Genomic DNA, 7,083 nt, shown 5'->3' on the forward strand with positions numbered 1-7,083 from the left:
AGTCATTCTGATTGTGTGTTCAGACCATAGTATGTACTCTATCTATCTATCTATCTATCTATCTATCTATCTATCTATCTATCTATCTATCTATCTATCTATCTATCTATCTAAATAGCTACTTTTATAATTATTAGTACATATATAAACAGTAAACCCAAAACATCCAGTCAACAAAAAAAAAGACCCTGGGGGTGCATGGTCAGTTATAACAGACAAAGTCAGACACAGTCACAGTCTTGGACAGCTGGGATGACACAGTGACTTAGTGGTTAGCGCTGAGGCCACCTGACTCTAGGAATCTGAATTGAACTTTCCATCCTGAGCGCAGGAATGTTTGCATGTTCCCTCAGAACTTTGTGGATTTTTGAACTTTCCCTATTTTTCCACACCAGTTCCTTTGTTTCTGCAGCGTCTCTACAATGATCAGATTTTGTTAATTGCGGACTCTAAATTGATTAGGTTGAAGGGCTTCCCATCAGAACAGTTGAGAAAGGGGTGGGCCGTTTATGTGGCGTAATGTATTTTGTAAAATTTCATGTGGCTTATTGGCTTTGTTCCATTATAGAGTAGAATTATTTAAAAGATATAAAATTTGTTTTTCCAAAGGTGCTTTTTAAGTAATCTAAATCTAGTTCATATTTCTTCCTGAAGGCCTACTAGGTCATATAATGTAATAACTTTTGTACCGTGCGGCTGGGGCCCTTGCCCGGCCAAGATGCCTCCAAGGGAGCAAGCGTGGTCAGAGTGTTACCTCTCCCGGGACATTAGATGGCAGCCCCCCTGGGTTGCATCAGTGCCTCGGACTCCTGCAGGGCTTCATGGAGTTTGGTGCTGACCTTTTGGGATCCGTGGGCGCCGCCAGGTGGTGCTGCAGGAAACTAGGTCATCAAGCATCTGGAGTACTTCCAGGTGCCGTGTAAAAGGAGCCAGCAGCCACTACTCGAGGAGCCAGAGTCGGGAGGAGGAAGATGAAGCTTGACCAGAGGAGTGGAGGAGAAAGAAAAGAAAAGAAAGCAAGAAGGAAAAGCATTGTGTTGTAATTGTGCTGAGACTGTGTTGTACTTGTGGGAAAAGGGGGAAAGAGTTTCCCACGAGGTAAAAAGAAAAAAATAAAAGGTGTGTGCGTTGAACTTGTTTCCCACGCCTGTCTGTGTCAGGTTCAGGTGGCAGTGCCAGTCTGGTGGTCCACATTATTTTGAAAAGTGGTAGCATTAAAGGGAAGGTTACAGCTTTATGATTTGTCTAAAATCCACAAAGATCAGATATTGCTCATCTTTTCAGTTACACTTACTTTACTGTTTAAAGTTCTCCCTACCTCTAGGTTACTTAGTCTAATCACTTCTCATGTTTTTTTTAATACTTATTATTCCTCTTCATCTTTTCCCACTTCTTTACGAGGTTGATGTGCTTGAACCTTCTCTATACAGCTCCATCCTGCAACTCCTTTCCTTCAAATCTTCTTTTACTTTATCCATCCACCTCTGCTTTGCCCTCCTTCACTTTTTCTTCCCCATTCTCATTACTCTTTTGCCTACCTATTCATTGCCTCTCCTCATCACATGTCCATACCACTTCAACCTACATTCCTGTACTTTCTTAGATATCTCTCTCCCAATTTTGTTGTACCTCTGATTGTCTCATTTCTTATTCTGTCCTTTTTTGTAACTCCATACATCCATCTCACCATTCTCCTTTCTGCCACATCTAACTTCTTCTCCTGCGCTCCCTTTACTGCCCATGTCTCATCTCCATACATCATTGCTGGTCTTAACAACTGTCTTGAAGACCTTACCTTTAACATTCGCCCTAATTCTTCAATCACACAGTATTGCTGGTGCTGTACTTATTTATACCAAAGTCCTTCTACTGTATATTAATCTACATTTAGGTTGTCCCCAGGCACTATGAATGAGCTGGCCCAAAAATAACCCCTAACATGAGATAAAACTGACCTCTCCCATATACAGTATTTCCCATTGCATTTACCACTGGAAGGTGAGGTCACAGTCAGCAAGGGGTTTGTGCGGTGTTCAGGACAGAAGTGAAACTGCGGGCAACTTGGAGATCCACCTCATTAGCTGATTGAGGAAACCTTTGGGTAGTGAGGCCTGAGGAGGCTTCAGAGCTTCCTACGTCCTTTAATATATTTGTACTTTTTGCTATTTCTTCCAAGAAGCAAACTCCAAGAATCATTTACAGTATTATATTAATACAATATTATTATTGTCCAGGTAATGTGATCCTTCACCTGGATTTGGTTTTTTTTGCCATTCTCTGCAGATCCTCTCAAGCTCTATCAGATGTGAACCTTGACCTGTAGGATAGCATAGATGGCCCTCTGTGCCACTGTGTTATCTTGTATGTAATGAACAGTGCACTTACACATAGGGCATCATTGCAAAACGGACTGAAAACTAATTTAGGGCCAGATTCTCTAATGCACTCGTAGGATTTCATCTGGGAGCCACATTTTGTAAACATCCTTAGCACACCCTGTGCAGAGATCTATCTCAGGGCTAAAAGTCATGTCCTAATTTGGCAGGAGAAACAAACAAAACTTGTTTAGTCTTGAACAGAGAGGGCCAGGTGGGAACCTAGCCATGGTCTTCAAAATTTTCCTAAGCATCAATATAGGAGTTCCAGTGGAATTCTTTCAAATTATGTAAATGGTTTTATAGGTGTATAGGGTCATTATAGGCAGAGTTACAGAGTATATTGAAATTCTTACTAGAATGTACTAATGAATTAACATGCAACATGTCACCACTATCTGCTGCCATGAGTAGCAACTATAACCACCTTACCTTGAACCTTCTGTCTTCCCTGCCTGAAAAAATAAGAGTGTACATTCTTAAAGACAGTAGAAATAGAAAAACCATGTAAATCGTGTGCTCAGGGACACTGGTGAAAAGTGAAGAGAAATGCCTTCAAAACATAAGTAACTTTTGATTCATGTAATCTGACTGAAATTCATGGGATAAGTTACCATTAGTGAACCAAAAAAGCTCCATAGACTGGCTGCCTCCAATTTTTTGAGCAGATTCTTGTGCATCCCTCATGTGTTTGTTTTTTATTATATAAATAAGTAATGTTGTCTAATTTTGTACATTTGGATGGCAAATGGATGTGTCATTAAAGTAAATATTTAAAGGAAAAAGCAATCTGACTTAAGCTTACAGTACAATTTGGCTGCAGTTATTATTTCGAGCTGTGCCGTGTCAGCCTGAAGGCATGATTTCAGGTTAATTGGCACCTCTGTATGAACTCATTTATGGCTGTTTGCTGAACAATTACTAGTGATGGAGCTCAGCCATGTCCAGGGCGGGATCCTACCTAAAATTAATGGGAGGGTTATGAAGCACTTATACAGCAGGGAGTCATTAATGAAATAAGTGCATTTTATTGTTGCATAAAAATTCATTGAGCAATTCATCCATCATAATAACCCGTTCATCTGATTGAAGAACAGGTCAAAGTAAGAATCTGTAATCACAGGATACACACTGAGAAAATTTAAAGTCACCACCTTCACCATGCTAATGGAGTCTAAGGGTCCAAACCCTGCAAGGTGAGAGAAAAACAGTACTCACATGATGGCTTTGGCTGAGTTAATATTTTAAAGATTTTGTGTTTTGACAGAATTTTGTTGACACATCATTTACATTTCAGAAAAGGAAATGCCAACACATAGTGGTTGATTCTTCATTTTAGAAGCAAGCCGAGTCTGTCAACATCCAAATTACCATCAGTAAATGGCAGGGAGTTGAAAAGCAAATGAAATGAAAGCAAATGACCTGAATGGATTACCCTTTGATTGTTAAGCAGGGCAAGCTTTCTTTTCTACATTCAAACAAAAGCAGTACACAGGATGACCCGGTGAAAATAACATTTTCCCATAATAGTGCATTTCACGCTGCTACAGATTATAGAAGAACGCTGAAGATTATTTTGTGATGGTGAGTGTCTAGTCTGTTTAAAAGAAAAAGGGCAATGGGTATAGGTGAACAATAGAAAACTGGCTCTGCTACAGCAGATGCTGTAAAAATGAAAGTTAAAAATCATTCACATCAAGTGATTTCTTTAACGTTTAAAGGTTAATGGAATTTTTCTTAGTTTTATTTTTTTTCTGCAAGGTTTCAGATAATGGGAGCATTCAAACAGAAATGAGGAGTACATCAGGTAAGCTGAGTTGTGTTTTCTACTAATTAAAATGAAGTCATGTATTTTAACATATGCTTGTGTATTATGGCACTGAAGATTGGAGATTATGCATGTTAGTTTGATATGCAAGTGAAAATGTTACTGTACTCCTGAGTTTTGCTCAACCCTTGTATAAACTTTTGCTGTTCACTCCGAAAAATGCAACTATTCTTCAATATCAATTCAATTTATTTTTGTAAAGAAGTGTTCACTCTGTGCAGGGGTAAAGTGCAATTATAAACTTTACAAAACATATAATGTACAGATGTAAAAATAAAGAATCATTAAACACAGTAAAATAAAGCATACTGACGTAAGTGAAGTAATCCTTACAATATTTGATAATTAATATTGTCATTGAGATATGGCCGGTTGACAATAGACAAAAGGAAAACAAAAACTCCAGTCAGTAGCATCCCTGGAGAAAATAAACATCTGGGGTGTCCACATTTGATTGTAACACAAAGTCATAGTCAAAGTTAGACAAAAATCACAATTCTGAAGACCCAGGCCATCTGGCCGCACACACCCTGCTGGGTGTTACTGTACTCTTTATACTGTCTAATAATATACTGCGTTCTTAGAAAATTAAAATATTTGAACCATTTTGACAAGAAAAGGTGAACAGAGTTCACCAATCCTATCCACCTATTTTCTTCAAAATAACATCAAGTTAAGTTTTGAATGTCCCAAACCTTCTATTCTCTACCACACTACTTGGTAATTTATACCATGTGTCCCGTGGCTGTCTATGAAATTTAACCATAACACGTTTTCCAACTATGACCCTGTGTCCTTGTTTAACAAATTTTAAAGTAAAAGCCAGGATCCACTGTACTAATTCCCTTTCCCTTCATAATTGTAAATACTTCCATGATTTTTTTTTTGTAATCAATTTTTACTTTATTCATGTCCCCTGTTACTGTCTGGCTACTTAAACTGAAATGGCTCATAGCAGTCCCAGCACTCTTCTCTGGACTTTCTCTAGTACCGCTATGTCTTTATCGAAGCCATTATTAATTGGTATTAAAATGCATTTTCCTATTACGTTCTTTGTAAGAGAACCTAAAGGTTGATTCAAAAAGAAAAAAAAATATTACCATATAGTATACAGAGTTGTAGATTTACCCTTAATTTTTTTTACAGATTTTAGTGCTTCAGGAAATGAAGGAGTACATTATGGCTGTAGTGCCATTCTACAATGGCATGTTACAAATGATTTTGAATGATTGTGTTTGGGAGACAATTTGAAGGCTAATCTAATGGTAATTCTACCCCGAGTTGTACTGTTGGCGCTGTTGCCTAATGCTTCTCCTCCTTTTTCCCATACAGTTCAGTCTACCAGTAGTCCCAATGACATTACTTCTGGGTCATGGTTTCCTGGCATTGACCCTTCCAATTTGGCTTCTTCTTAAGGGTTCATTTTGAGCCAGTCTGTTGTTTGACTCCAGTCTGAAAAGACCTTATTGATATTTTGTTGTTTTTCCATCTTTTATACAGGGTTCACCTTCAAGGTACTCCAACACCTTGTCTTGTCTTATATCTTACAAGTGATATGTGCTGTGTGGTGTGCAAATCCATATACTGAGCATTTGTAAAATTTAAAAATACTTTGAGAATTTGTTTAAAAATTGGTTTAGACTACATGTTTATATGATAGTTAGTTAATGAGCAATATTTGAAAGTGTTCAGCTCTTTTTGAATCACTTTGTATTAAAAAACAAACATTATCAAACTTCATAAAGCACACTGCAAACCCCTTTTCTGCATTTAGGCACTAGGACCTTCCTTCTGCCATCCCCTTATCCTAGAGGACTATTTTTAAAGACTTCTCCTGACACACCAGCACAAAAATTTTAAATTTATAGAGCACCTATATATCACATAAACATATTTCTATGGGACTATCAGATGATCCACTATGCCATTGTTTGTTACAGTCAGCACTCAGTGAAGAGCACTGCACAAAAATCAACTGATTTGAACTGAATGACCTTGCATCATTCCTCTACATGTTTTGAGACCATTCTTATATCCTTTCATTTCAATCATTAATCTGGAATCTTCTTTAGTAATACTTCTATTTACATTCCATTGTCTCTTCACATCTCATTTCTTTTGCACTTCTCTGCTCTTCCTCCTACTCATCTGCAGCAGAGGATCCTTTCCTTACTTGGCATCACTCCCAAGCTCACACTGACCTCTCACTGGAAAGTCCCTAACTCTCTGGCCTTTGATTCTTGCAAATCTTCTTTTTATAATGCTGGTACATCTGTAACTTTTTGCACTGAGTATTAACGGTTTTTCCAGTCCTAATTTTGCATCTCATTTACTAAACTAGTGGTTATCTGGGTGTCCGAGGACCTACTCTGTCCATTAGCCATCATCTTTCTCTTTTCATTTGGTTTTTCTTGGCCCAATTGTGAGCTGCCAATTGGAGGATGCAATTAATCTTACAACATCTTCCAATTTCCTCACCAATTCTGTTTTTTTTTTTTTTTTATTTAAATAATCCTGAAATCTTATTACAGTAAATTTCTACTGTTGGTTCATCTTAATAAAAAAAGTAATTACAAGAATGAAAAACAATAAAACAATGACTATGACTAGGGACTTTTGCAGAACTTTTACATTTCTTTGTCCCCTTAAAGAAGCTTTAAAGCTATATACAATATGCAAAATATGCTATAAAAATGTTCATTTGGAAATCTGAATGCACTAAATGCACTTTCTTCAAACAGGGAGCTACTACACTTGTTCCTGTGTTTGTATGCATCCTGAGCAATGCAATTAAAATCGTTCAGCAGTGTCTGCATATTAATGCCACAGCCAGCTACCTAGCTAAATCTTAAATTTATAGTATATTTTTGTAGTACTAGG

General features: G+C 37.6%; 1 long non-coding RNA gene across 1 annotated transcript; it reads left to right on the forward strand.

Moving 5' to 3' along the window:
- Positions 1–3,981: 3,981 nt before the first annotated feature.
- LOC127529549 (uncharacterized) lies at positions 3,982–6,353 on the forward strand. The gene is made up of 2 exons (XR_007936171.1): positions 3,982–4,182; positions 5,536–6,353. It is a non-coding gene; the product is annotated as an uncharacterized LOC127529549 (long non-coding RNA).
- Positions 6,354–7,083: the final 730 nt, after the last annotated feature.

This window comes from Erpetoichthys calabaricus, chromosome 11 (genome assembly GCF_900747795.2).
Source record: "Erpetoichthys calabaricus chromosome 11, fErpCal1.3, whole genome shotgun sequence".
Taxonomy (NCBI): Eukaryota; Metazoa; Chordata; class Cladistia; order Polypteriformes; family Polypteridae; genus Erpetoichthys; species Erpetoichthys calabaricus.